The sequence below is a fragment of the Calypte anna genome, chromosome W, assembly GCF_003957555.1.
Source record: "Calypte anna isolate BGI_N300 chromosome W, bCalAnn1_v1.p, whole genome shotgun sequence".
NCBI lineage: Eukaryota > Metazoa > Chordata > Aves > Apodiformes > Trochilidae > Calypte > Calypte anna.
In genome coordinates this window covers 16,745,496-16,759,282 of record NC_044276.1, presented here as the reverse complement: position 1 = coordinate 16,759,282, position 13,787 = coordinate 16,745,496, and the positions used below count along the sequence as shown (strand labels likewise).

At 47.0% G+C, this 13,787-nt stretch overlaps 1 pseudogene; it reads left to right on the top strand.

The window, feature by feature from the left end:
- The first annotated feature begins 221 nt into the window (after positions 1 to 221).
- Positions 222 to 12,664, top strand: LOC103534911 (annotated as a pseudogene).
- The last annotated feature ends 1,123 nt before the right edge of the window (positions 12,665 to 13,787 follow it).

Below are 13,787 nucleotides of genomic sequence, written 5' to 3'. Positions count from 1 at the left end.
TTCGTGGTAAAAAAGAAGCCCATGTCCAACAGTAGCTCCATCACCCAGTTCCTCCTCCTGGCATTTCAGACAGGCAGGAGCTGCAGCTCTTGCACTTCTGGCTCTTCCTGGGCATCTACCTGGCTGCCCTCCTGGGCAATGGCCTCATCATCACCACCATCACCTGTGACCACCACCTCCACACCCCCATGTACTTCTTCCTCCTCAACCTCTCCCTCCTCGACCTGGGATCCATCTCCACCACTCTGACCAAAGCCATGGCCAATTCCCTCAGGGACAACACGGACATCTCCTACAAGGGATGTGCTGCACAGCACATTTTTTTTTTTTCTCCTTTTGATTATAGGGGAGTTTTACCTTCTGACCACCATGTCCTACAGCTGCTATGTGGCCATCTGCAAACCCCTGCACTACGGGACCCTCCTGGGCAGCAGAGCTTGTGTCCGCATGGCAGCAGCTGCCTGGGGCACTGGGTTTCTCACTGCTCTGCTGCACACAGCCAATACATTTTCCCTGCCCCTCTGCCAGGGCAATGCCCTGGACCAGTTCTTCTCTGAAATCCCCCAGATCCTCAAGCTCTCCTGCTCACACTCCTATCTTAGAGAACTTGGGATTATTGTATTAAGCTGTGTTTTTGATTTTAGCTGTTTTGTTTTCATAGTGGTGTTGTATGTGGAGATCTTCAGGGCCGTGCTGAGCATCCCCTCTGAGCAATGATGGCACAAAGCCTTTTCCACGTGCCTCCCTCACCTGGCTGTGGTCTCTCTGTTTATCAGCACTGCCATGTTTGCCTACTTGAAGCCCCCCTCCATCTCCTCCCCATCGCTGGACCTGTTGATGGCAGTTCTGTGCTCAGTGGTCCTTCCAGCAGTGAACCCCCTCATCTACAGCATGAGGAACCAGGAGCTCAAGGGTTCTCTTAGGACATTGATTATCAATGCTTTTCACTAGCCATAGACTGTCTGCCAAGTGACTCTTGTCTTACGCAAGGAAAGTCTGTCTTTCCTTATTTACATCTTTTCATTTTTTTCCACTTGTGATGTTTTTCTCTTTAAATAAATGTCATTATGCATCCCTTCTCCTTACATCATCACCCAGCTTGTGTGTCTCTGAGACCGTCAGTAAGACTGTGAGACTGTGATGGCCTGGGGAGAGGGAATGGCCCTGAGGAACTGCAGACCTCTGCAGATCTCCTGGAGAGGAGAGCAGGGGACACAGGGTGCTTCCTGATCCTTTTGCCATGCATGGTCACCCATCTGGGGGTCTGAGATTTCTCTGCCCCACAGGAGCTGCTGTGCCCTTCAGAGGAGCTGGGGCTATGGTGGGACTGCCCAGAGCAGCCTGGGGTGGGTACTGGTGTGGGGCCAGCAGCAACTGGTCTGTGCTGGGAGAGAGGTGAGGGAATGAAGGAGAGCCTGGAGGGAGCTGTTCTGGGCTGGCAAGAGAAACCCTGGCAGTGAAAGCCATGGGTGTGTAACTGGCCCTGCATGGCCATGGAGGGGGAAACTGCCAGCAGGGGCTGTGGTGCAGAGCCAGGGCTGCTGAAGGGAGCCCATAAATAGAGGCGCAGGGCAGAGGAGGCTGCTCTGTGCCCTTGATGGCACAGAGAGAGCAGGAAGGTGTCCCAGGGCCTTGGTCACCCCACAGCCATTGGCCATCTCTCCCTGGCCATTCCCAGCCCTGGCCACTCCTCCCAGGTTTAGGCTGAGTCTTTCTGCCAGAGCATCTCCATCCTCCTGCTGGGCTCAGTGCCTGCATGGGGGGAACTCCCAGCTCTGCCCAGCCTCTCTCCTGGCCCAGAGCCCAGCAGAACCTGGGGCAGAGCTGTCGCTGAAGCCCCACAGCTGACATGGTTTCTCCAGGAGCTGGAGATGCTGCCCAAGAGGATGTCCACGGGGTGACACAGCACCAGGGACTGCTGAGGCCATCCCATCACATAGAGCTGTCTCCAGCAGGAGTGCACCCTGTCTTGGGCTGTGCCTACACACTGGAGCCCTGGGACCATGTTTGGGGCAGCAGGGCTGGGCTGTCACAGGACAAGGGCTACAGAGAAACTGCCGGGGGGTGACATCCAAGACAGCTGCAGACAGGGGCTTGATCTTCCTTCCCTCTGCTCTGCAGGAATGACTTTGGCACAGGCAAAGCTCACCTGGACCTGCTGACTGCAAGAGCAGTCGAGAGCAAAAGCAACATCTCCCATGGCTGTGTTGGAGACCAAGGCTGAAGAAGGGAAGTGCAGGGCTCCTGCTGATGGAGGACAGTGATCTCAGAAAGAGGAGACACCAATGGTGCTGTGGGACTCAATGCCTTCTGGGATGGAGTCTTTCCCCAGGAGGTCTCCCAGGCCTTTCTGCTCCATGAAAGGTGTCAAGGAGCAGCAGAGCTCATCTGGAGAGAAATCTCAGGAGGACAAATGCAAGTGTCTGCACCTGCAGGGGACTTACCCGGACCATGGCACAGGCTGGGGCTGCCTGGCTGCGAGCAGCCCCATGGGAAAGGTCTTGGTGGGCACTTGCCATGACACGGGGAGGGCACCCAGGGAGACACAGCTCGCACTCCCTTGCTTTCTCAACTCCTTCTCAGAGAGGAGCCAATGTGCTGCTGGATCCAACCTTAGTGCCAGACCTGGCCCTTCAGGGGAGAGGGACTGAAACCATATGGTCCCAGAAAATGCTCGACAGATCCTCTGACACCACTGACTGGTATGGAGTGAAAGGACTGAGGGTCACATTATCACTTAGAGGAGCAATTCTTTCTCTAGTAAAGAAACAAAACAGGCCGAAAAAATCAGACAAACAAACAGCAATAAGAGGAATGTCCTGGGGCATTCCTAACTCCCAGGAGCAAGACTGAGTGGAGGGATGGGATCAGAAGCATCCATCCCAGACTCTGAGGGACACACTCTTCTCAGCCCACATCACCCTTAAGTCTGTCCATGAGTTTTTACCCATCCCAGCAAAACTCCAGATTGTACCATGGGAAGTTTCCACAAAGGTGGCATGGGCAATTCTTTTGGAGTGATCATGAGAAATACAAGTCTAGTCTTTCACATCCCTTCACACCTGAACAGTTCTATGACTTGATGATGGAACTTCTCTTGGTAGTCCAAAACCTTCACAAAGTTCACCTTGGAAGGTTCAGACTGGAGGGAAAGAACAAGAAGTCTCACCCCAAGGGTATACTTGTATTAAAGGTTTACCCAGAGGGGTTCTGGATCAGCCCAGGAATTTGTTTTCAAGGGAAAGCCAGTGAGACCAGAGAGACACCAGAGAAGGTCTGGAAATGTTGGGGTGAGAGCAAGGTAGGAAAGCAGGAAGGGTGACAACAGCCTGAAGGGAAGGAGCTGCAGGCATGGACAGTGTAGGACAGCCTACAGGAGAGGTGGCCAAGGGCTCTTTCAAGGACTGAGGTCATTGTCCCCTTGGCCATAGCAGTGTCCTCAGCAACCAAGGCTGGTGAGAACAAACTTTTTTTTTGAGGCTCTCAGGATCTGCCTTCCCAGGGCCTGGGCTCAGGGCTTGGCCTTTCTGCTGCATCCAACAAACCAAAGGCTTTTCTCAGCATTACAACCACTGGCAGAGGGCCTTTGCTTTCCTGCAATCATGGCCTCCAGGGATCTGCTCTAATGAGGCCATGGGGAGGCTCTGGCAGGCTCAGTGGAGCCTATCAGTGCTTGAAAGTACTTTGGGTTTTGCTTCTGACTTTGACTTTACTGGATTTTTTTTCATTCTTCTCTTACTATCTGAAGTTCATGTAATGAGCCTCAAAAGCCCAAAGGAGCTCTTTACCTTCTTGTGATTTCATTCATGTCTTCAAGACCTGTATAGTTCGCTGTAGTTGTTAATTTTTTCCTGGTGGAGTTCAGGAGGAAGATTTCAAAGAGCACCTTTGCACTCTTATTTGAAAGGGAATATTTCAATACTTTGTACTTCAGATGAGAGGTTCCAGCAGCATTCTCCACGTGATAATGTCCCAGAGGGTCTCCTCAGGAGGTCTGCACCAGAAGGAGAAGCAGTTCCTTGAGGTCTGACACTGGATGGACACCGTTGCTCCTCAGCTCCCTAATGACACCATTGTTCTCCTTGGCCCCCTGAGACTTGCATCACATCTCCTCACATCAGACTTCTCCCCTCGTCTCTGCAGCTGGATGGTACAGCTCCTTTGCACCAGTGTAGTGAAATGAGGCAACCAGGTGCCACTAATTGCCAGGGAGTGGGCATGAGCTTGTGTTAAGCCCACCTGTGCCTGATTAAGGCAGGCCACTAGCACTCATCGCCGTTAGGGTGAGGCTTGAGCGGCGCAGCCGGTTAGCACACAGACAAACAGACAAACCCGAGCAATGCTAAGGCCGTGGGTTCAAGACTCAGAGCCTCACCCTAACGGCAATGAGCACTAGTGACGCAACGAAGTTAGTGCGGTGCTGAGACAAAAAGCAGCTAACCTCTCTGCAGGCATGCTCAGGAGTGAGCCAAGCCTGTGCTTCAAGACTCACCTTTTATTGGCCCCCTAATCCTGCTCATGCGCAGTTAGTGCCCACCTTAATCAGGCACAGGCATTTGTCACCATCCAGGGGTCATTACAGAGATGAAGCACTGTCCCCTTTTTTCGTTTCCCAGTGTCTACAGCCAGCTGGATGGCTTCCACCTCTGCAAACTGTCTCCATTCACCTTCTCCTTCAGCAGTTTGTGACACTTGTTGTGCAGCAATAGGCCAGGCAGGAGAGGCAGTGGGGTGGCCCTGTGTGTTAGGGAGAGTTTTGATTGCCCAGAGCTGAACCATGTTGAGGACTGGGTGGAATGTGAATGGGAAAGGATCAGGGAGAAGGGCAACAAAGCAGATACCATGGTGGGAGTCTGCTCTTGAGCAACCAACAAGGATGAAGATGCAGATGAATTATTATTGTGATAGCTTAGAACTTGTTCTCATGGGGCAACTTCACCTTCCTAGATGTGTGCTGGAAATCCAGCACAGCAGAAAGGGGACAGTCCTGGATGTTCCTGGAGTGTGTGTAAGAGTCCTTCCTGACACAGCTGGTGAGGGAACCTGTCGCAGTGGGAGTTTGATGCAAACAGATGCGAGACGGAGACTTGTTTGATGCAAACAAATGTCCAACTTTATTGAATCAGAAGGCGATATTTATACACTAATCTAAGAGCTAATGCCACGTATACATATTGCTGATTGGTGATTTCTACATCTCGTTACACACGTTTTAACTTGATTGGCTACAAAGCATTTAGCAACAATTAACTAACAAAGCTTATCTTTCACACATTCGAGTTTCTTCGTGGATGTTGTAATCGTGCCGAGTCCCTTAATCTAATCGTCTTGCTTACTCCTTAACCTTCGAGTGTTCTAACGTGCTGTTCCTTGTGATTACAAAATATGCTTTAAGCAGCACTGTCCTTGCACATAGCCCAAAGCTTATGTTGAAATTATCAGCAATTGTTTGGTGCAGACAGTCTGAGGCTGTACTGCCTCAATTCCCCCTTCCGATTGGACAAGATAAACTCATTTCATGGCACGATCGAGCATCCGTTGAAAGCATTGAAAAATACAGGGTAGCAAGGTTAGAGAAAGTAAAAAAGCAAGTAAAGCATAACAAACAGTCTTAACCAAACTTCGCAACCATCCCGTTAAACCCCATCTTGAAAAAAGTTTATCAAACCAGTCCTAATTATCCTGTGATTGCAAATGTGCAACCCCTTCTTTAAGTGATTGTATTGCAGCATGTATAGATTGAGAGTGATCAGAAAGATTCATACAACACATTCCATTAAAATCTTCACGAATATGACCTAAAAGCTAACAATAAAAGAGCAGTGCAACAGAATAGCACAATCAACAATCAACATATAGACGAGGGATCCCTTAGTCAACATATAAACGATCACATGAATTACAACATTAACAAATGCCTGTTATCAATACAATACGAAAAGCACATTTCACACTGCAGTGGAAGGACTTAAACAACTTTTTAGTATGAGGAAGTTCAGATGTCCACTGGCGCATAGAACCAAGGGGGTAGAGGAGGCTTATCCGACAAAAATTGGTCAGGGGGCCTGTCCTGGTTTGGGCCAGGATAAAGGTGGTTTTCTGTTTCTGTACTTTTGCTTTTAGCTAAGTCCCTTGTAAGTAGTCTCTCTGAAATTAACAGCAAGTTTCTCAGACAGTGTGTGCTTCTATGATTGATAACACTTGATGTTTATAATTACTGCCAGAGACTGGTATGCAGAACCAAGGACACTCAGCTCTGAGGAAAACATTTTACCGTCCAGGAGGACACAGAGGCCCCATCTGAACCCTCCTTTGGGGAGGAACGGACAAGATAGATGCCAGAATTGACCAAACAGAGTATTCCATCCCATATACGTCACACTCAGTATAAATTTGAGGCATCACGTGGGCCGAGCCAGATCTTTTCCTGCTTCCCTTCCTTCACTCGGCATCCTGGAAGGATCCCGTCCGTCCGTCTGCCTGTGGTCCTAATCCGTGCCAGCCCATATCTGTGTGTTCCTGCCTCCGGTTCCCGACTGCTGCCGACTCCAGGAGTCCAGCCTGGACTTTCCCAGGGCTGCCCTACAGCCTCGGTGGTGACGTGAGAGTTATTGGGGGAAAGGAGGGAGGAATGTGGTTTCCATTTTCCTGTATATTTGTATATATTTAGTAATTTTACCTATTTATCACTACTGTTTCATTAAAGTTGTGTAGTTTAGTTTCCAACCCATAAGTCTCTCTCCCTTATTCTCTCTCCTTTCTCTATCAAGGAGAGAGAGAGATTAATAGAGAGCATCTGTTATTCGGTTTAATTGCCGGGCCAGTGTTAAACCATGACAGGGCCCCAAAAGCGTCCCCCGACCCCTCCCGGATCACAGCACGGTGGAGTCCTAGTTTCCTCCATGGTTGCCAAATTGAAACCTAAAAAGCCAAATAAAATTATTTACAGACAAAATTCCAAGCCTTTAAATAGCAAAGGCATACACACTCTTTTTTTTTCTTTTTTTTTTTCTTTCTCTTTTTTTTTTCTTTTTCTTTTTCAGTTTTTTTCTTTTTTTTTTTTTTTTTTTTTTACTCTGTGTTCTCTGTACGAGGAGCAGTTCTCATTCTCCTCAGCAACTTTCAGGCCATGGTCTATAAAAAAAAACAAACCCGGGGGAAGCAATAAAAGTTTGTTGGTGGATTTAGATACATTTTTAGAGGTATTATTATAATAAAGTGAGCCACATATTTTCTTTAGGTAGTGTAAAAGTTACTACAGGTGAAACAGTAATAGCAGGAATTATTAGTCCTGCGCGGCTCGTAGCCTGTAGGGTCGAACATTTTTCGCTGGAAACCATCTAGGTCCTTAATCTGTGGAAACACAAGCATAACCCCTCCCCCATGTTATGAGTGAATATAGACCTTTAATTTGTCCCGTTTCCATATCTTTAATAAGGACTGGAGGTCTTTCCTGGAATTGGAAAAGATTATTACTCGCAAAGTGTTTAGCAATGGGAGACACATCTGAAGTATAACAATTTAAAAAATTAAAAGTATATATAGCCTTGAGCAGTCTCTCTTCAGGTGTTGATAATGCTCCAACTCCTCCTTTTTGTTTCTGTAATATAGTTTTTAAGGTATGGTGGGCTCGTTCCACAATTGCTTGACCAGTAGGAGAGTAAGGGATACCAGTAATATGTGTAATTCCCCAGTCAGTAAAAAAGGATTGTAGAAAACGTGAAGTATATGCAGGGCCATTATCTGAGCAGCAGCAGTGTGTGCGGGGGAGGGCGAGAAGCGGCTGTGGAGGCAGGAGTGGGGGTGCTCTCCGTACCAGGAGCAACTCTCACTCTCCACAGCAACTTCCAGCCTCCAAAAAGGCATACTCATTCTCATAATTGTGTTTTTTGTCTTACTTCTCACCAATATATAAGAAAAACTAACAATCACCACTAGAAGATTAAAAAATGAAATGATATTGCTACTAAAATCTGGTAAAGTCACCCTGAAACAAAATGAAATGGTACAATTTCCTAAACCAAAACTGCAAGTATAATTACCAACCAAGTTTTTTATCTCTGTATGAAACACCAGTGTACCATGCACCACAATATACATCAATATTGAGAACTATATTGCAATTTTTGAGAAGGAGTTAACAGAGTATTAATGAGCATTTTTGTGTCGTATGGCATCAACAATTGAGCAGTAAAAAGATACTGCAAAGGAGATGACTCAAACCGATTTCAAACCGTACTGCACAATGACAACTTTGGCTTCTTTTACCATTTTCCAATCTAATGCAACCCATTGACCTCCTCATCCTGGTCCCACAATCACTGGAAAACCATCGGACTCATATTGGGAACCATTTCTCCTTCAACTATAGCATTTTGAATAATTCCCTTCCATCTAGTTACTGGATACAATTACCACCCCCCCCACTACCCTCCCCTCCCCATGTTGGATCTGGAAGAGGTAGAGCAGTGGGTGTTAAAGGGTTAAGGGAAATAGGAGCAAGAATAGGGAACGGATCAAGGGGTAAAAATGGATTAGTGCCCCATTGTTCGGGATGTTCCCTGGAGCAAAAACTAGAGTTTTTTCAGGGGTATACTCATCCTTGGTTTCCAGTTCTGTCAGCTTCTTCAGCAGTTTCCTTAGTTGCTTGTCTCTGAGTCCCAGTTCCTTCCTTGATTGTTGCTCTATAGCAGGCACTGATGGTGTTGACAGGTGAAGCAGAGGATTAATTGATGGCAACTGTGGTTAAGAAGATAAATCAGGCTTCCGAGGTGGAAAGGTGGCAGAGCAGTCGGGAGCCGCGGCAGGCAGGCACAAGGTCGGGAGTCTGCATTCCAAGATTCCTCGCCTGTGTTCTCCAGCTTCTCTCCCTCTGGGAACTCCGATGATTCTGGTGGTGTTTTCGGTCGCTTTTGGTTTTACTTCTCAGTCCCACTTTAGTTTTCATCCAGCCCCCAGGGTCAAAGGGTTCTGGGTCCAAATCCGCATTCACCATAGCGGCAGTTGTTGGCAGCGGGGGGGCAGAAGGGGGAGCAGATGAAGTAGTAGACTCTTTTCCTTTTAAAGTTTCAAAAAGTGTTCGCCAAGGTGCTAAGAGTTTGGCGGTTTCATTATTGCCCCGTGTAGTGGCATCCCATAATTTAACTCCGACCTCGTCCCAAAATGTAGGGTCATAAATAGAGACCGAATTGATGTCAGGAAAATGCTCACGAGTCCATTTTAAAAGCAGTTTTAGATCATGGCCCGGTATAACTTTTTTATCCTTATTAAGTAAAGTCTTTAAAGTATAATAAACGTCTCGTTCTTCTTTTGAATCCATAACAAAAAGTTTCTCCAAGCTCACCTGCCAATCGCGAGGAGGTGATGAAGGTGCGCACCACAATTATCGGCTTCCTTTCAGCCTTTTTCTTCACTCTCGAGTTCTTGGAGACCTGCGACCGGATAATCTTCAATCTTCTTTTTTCTTTAATAATCTTTAGCAATTTTTTAATTTTTATTTACAGTCTTTAGCCCGATCACGTCGGGGTCACCATTTGTCGCAGTGGGTGTTTGATGCAAACAGATGCGAGACGGAGACTTGTTTGATGCAAACAAATGTCCAACTTTATTGAATCAGAAGGCGATATTTATACACTAATCTAAGAGCTAATGCCACATATACATATTGCTGATTGGTGATTTCTACATCTCGTTACACACGTTTTAACTTGATTGGCTACAAAGCATTTAGCAACAATTAACTAACAAAGCTTATCTTTCACACATTCGAGTTTCTTCGTGGATGTTGTAATCGTGCCGAGTCCCTTAATCTAATCGTCTTGCTTACTCCTTAACCTTCGAGTGTTCTAACGTGCTGTTCCTTGTGACTACAAAATATGCTTTAAGCAGCACTGTCCTTGCACATAGCCCAAAGCTTATGTTGAAATTATCAGCAATTGTTTGGTGCAGACAGTCTGAGGCTGTACTGCCTCAGGAACCAACTAGTGAAGACACCCCAATGAACCTGCTGTTTGCAAACACAGAAGGACATGTGGCTGATGTGATGGTTGGAGGCCATCTTGGACACAGTGATGATGAAATAATAGAGATCTCCCTCCCTGGAATCACACAATCATAGAATCATCAAGGTTGGAAAAGACCTCTGAGATTGTTGAGTCCAACTGTACATCCTACAACCCCTAACCACTAAACCACCCACTGTAGCTCTTCATCTACCTGTCTTTTGAACACCTCCAGGGATGGTGCCCCCACCACCTCCCTGGGCAGCCTGTTCCAATGCTTCACGACTTTTCTGTGAAGACATTTTTCCTAATATCCAACCTGAAACTCCCCTGGTGGAGCTTTAACCCATTTATTCTTGTCCTGTTACTGGTCACGTGAGAAGAGGCCAGCATCTGTCTCACTACAACCTCCTATAAGGTAGTTGTAGAGAGCAATGAGGTCTCCCCTCAGACTCCTCTTCTCTAAGCTGAACAGCCCCAGTTCCCTCAGCCCCTCCTCACAAGGCCTGTTCTCCAGACCCCTGATCAGCCCAGTTGCCTGTTGAAGAACAGCAGAGGAGAGGACACTACGTGGGATAGAGAAACAGTGTGAACTGCCTGATACTGCCTGACCCTGAAGGAAACAAATAGCTGTAAACATCCTTAGGAATTTGCCATCTGGACAATGTTATGTCCTGGTGCCAGGTGCCTCCAGTGGGAAATGTTAAGGCAAGGTTTTACATTAGTAGAAAGCGCACTTTGAGGTGCAAATTGTAGTTCAATGAATAGACATTGGGCTATTCTATTAATGTAGTGTGTAGCAAGACGAACCTCTTTTAGGGCACGGCGCTTCAAGGTCCAACCAGGTGTTCCAGCAGAGACTCACAAATAGTGCTCTGAGCCTATAGCCCTCAGGGTTGACTAGCCTGGATCAGTGCTGTTGCTCCAAGAGCAACTGACCTCTCTGCCGGCTAGCTCAGGACTGAGCTGAGCCTGTGTCTTAGGCCTCACCTTTTATTGGCCCCCTGGTCCTGCTCATGTGCAGTGGGGACCTGCCCTAATCAGGCACAGGTGGGCTTAACATAAGCTCACATCCACTACCTGGCAATTAGTGGCACCTGGTTGCCTCATTTCACTACAGTAGTGAACCAAACAATAAACTGATTCTGATTGTGTTCAGCAATTGGTGTCTGTGCCCTCATGTCCTACGTCATATGGAGCTCCATGTGAGGAATTCAAGAAGAAATTGAAGGACTTGGAGGAGAATTCTGAAAATCTCTGGGAGGACACCCCCCAGTGAGCTGAACGGGAATGTGAGCAAAGACCCATCCATCCTCAAGGGAAGGTAAAAGAGGATAGTGGCCAGGGGAAGACTTAAAGATGGGTCAAACAGTGACCTGATCCCAGAAGCTTCATCATGAGGTTTTGCTGCATATAGCTAGGGAACAGGGGTTTAAAATAAGGCTCCAGATATTGACTTTATTATTATGGGTACGGCACAACTGCCCATGGTATCCAGAATCAGGCACTTATGAAGTGTTAGAATGGCAAAAAGTGGGTGATGCATTGACAAGGACGTGGGATGCTAGTCAAGATTTTTCACCCAATCATCTGATAACCTGGAGAATGCTAATGACTGCTATGAGGTTATTATATATCTGCCCAACTCACTCGCCAATGCTATCTGATTCATGTCTTGTTGCTCAAGAAGCAGGGCAGTCTCAGAATGCTGGCAAAAAGGAAAAGACAAAAAAAAATCTCATGTAATTTTCCACGGAAGACACAGGAGCCATGGCCAGCCACTTGTCCCTACCACGGATGGCACGGCCACCACAGCCAAACCGCTTTTTCATGACACAGTAATGCAGACAGTTCTTATCGATATACCTGCTAAGGCTGATGCATTGTTAACTGACTCTGAAACTTCACATCAAAGCTTTTCAATGGAGGACTGTGTTTCTTCAAGGGATTGTTGCAGTTTATAGTAGAAATAAAATAATATTGGTTGTAAAATTTTAAAATGGACGAATTAAGAGTTAGAAGGGGCTCGGGTAGACTAAAACTCTGGGAATAAGTAACTAGTTAAGAATGAGCTAACCCTTACAAGAACAATGATCAAAGGAGAATAAGGAGTGTGCTGACCCCATCAGTAAAAAAAAATATTAATCAAAAGGAGAATAGTTAAGCAAACTGATGCCATGTACCAAAGATCAAGATAAAATATTGTATCCAGGTGGTGGGCCAGGTGGTAATGACAGCTGAAACGGTAAACCGTGGATTTACAGTTTAAGAGATGACTATCTATTGTTATTTGTAAGATCTATGTGACTGTTTGTCTATTGTTATCTGCATGATCTATGTGACTGTTTGTGACTAAAATTTATGTAACTCTGTACGTGGCCTGTAATGAAAAAAAGTATAAAAGCTGAACCAAAAATGAGGGTCTTTGGAACCCTGACTTTGGACGCTAGTCCTCAGGCTTCCCGGGCCCTGAATAAAGCACCGCATAAACTGACTCTGTTGATTTGTGTTTTGGTTACGGGCGACAGTTTTCTGGCACCCCAGATGGGACTCCGGAGGCGGCTGGGGCGGTTCACGTGCTGATCCACTCCAAGCTGGCACCAGGTGATTCCTGGAGGAGACATCAACCCGTGCCCGACCCCGTGCCCGACGGACGACCATAAGGTAAGCCCGAAGGTGCTTTATTCCTTATAGAAATAAGTTAGTATTAAGTTAGTATTAGAACTGGTCTGTTGGAAGCCTAGGCGCTGGTCGTAAGACACGGCAAGTAGAAAGCTGTGCGGATCCAGCACTTGCCACTCGCGGCGACGAGAATAGGCAAGTTTGGTATTTGGTATTGGTAATCAGCCGAATATTGGGTTTGTGTGTGTGTGTGTGTGTGTGTAAGAGCGCGCAAATATAAGTGTCAGCATGCTGCTGTTTAAAACTTTCAGAGCTCTGTCTTGTAATAACAATGATGTTCTTGAGGATTCGCATCTCGGTTGTCTGTTAAAACATTGGAAAGAAGGCAATTTTGGACAGGAGTTACGGAAGAAAACCTTGATTGAAAAAAAAAAACCTGACTGAAAAAAAAAAAAAAAAAAAAGAGAAAAAAAAAAGAAAAAAAAAAAAAAAGAAAAAAAAAAAAGAGAAAGAAAAAGCATGTGGATTGGTGGTATTAAAAACCATGGAAGTAGAATGTGATAAATGTCCTGGTTGTAAAGAGCATAAGATACGATTCTCGGAGGAAGAGGAGGATGTGTCTTTGTTGGTCTCTCCGAGCGCGCCGCCGCTCCCACCTCCTGAGGCTCCCCCGGTAAATACGGCTAGGGTCCCTCTTCCTTCCTCATCCGAGGAGGGAATAGAGCAGGAAGGAATGGGTTGATCAGCCGAGAACGCCGCTTGCGGAGCGGACTCGGAGAGGGAGGCTGGAGAAAGGAGGCGGTTTTTCGCAGCCTCAGTTGATGGCTCCGCTGCGAGGGGCAGTGGGAGCGGATGGAGGGAAAGTGATGATAAAGGTTCCTTTTTCACCGAATGATTTAATAATATGGAAACAATTGGCGAGGGCGTACAGGGAAAATCCTGAGAAAGTGGCTCGGGTTGTGAAAATGGTAATAAAAACTCAGAATCTTGATTGGAATGATTTGCAGATGTTGCTGGAAACTATAGAAAAGGAGAAAGGGTGCCGGCGGCGTCGGGGGGGGGGGGGGGGGGGCGCGGGCCTCTCCCCCGGCCACCCCGCACAGGCGGGCGGGCAGCTGTCTGCGTCGGGTGGAGCTCGTCCCGCTCGGGTCGCCAGGATTGACG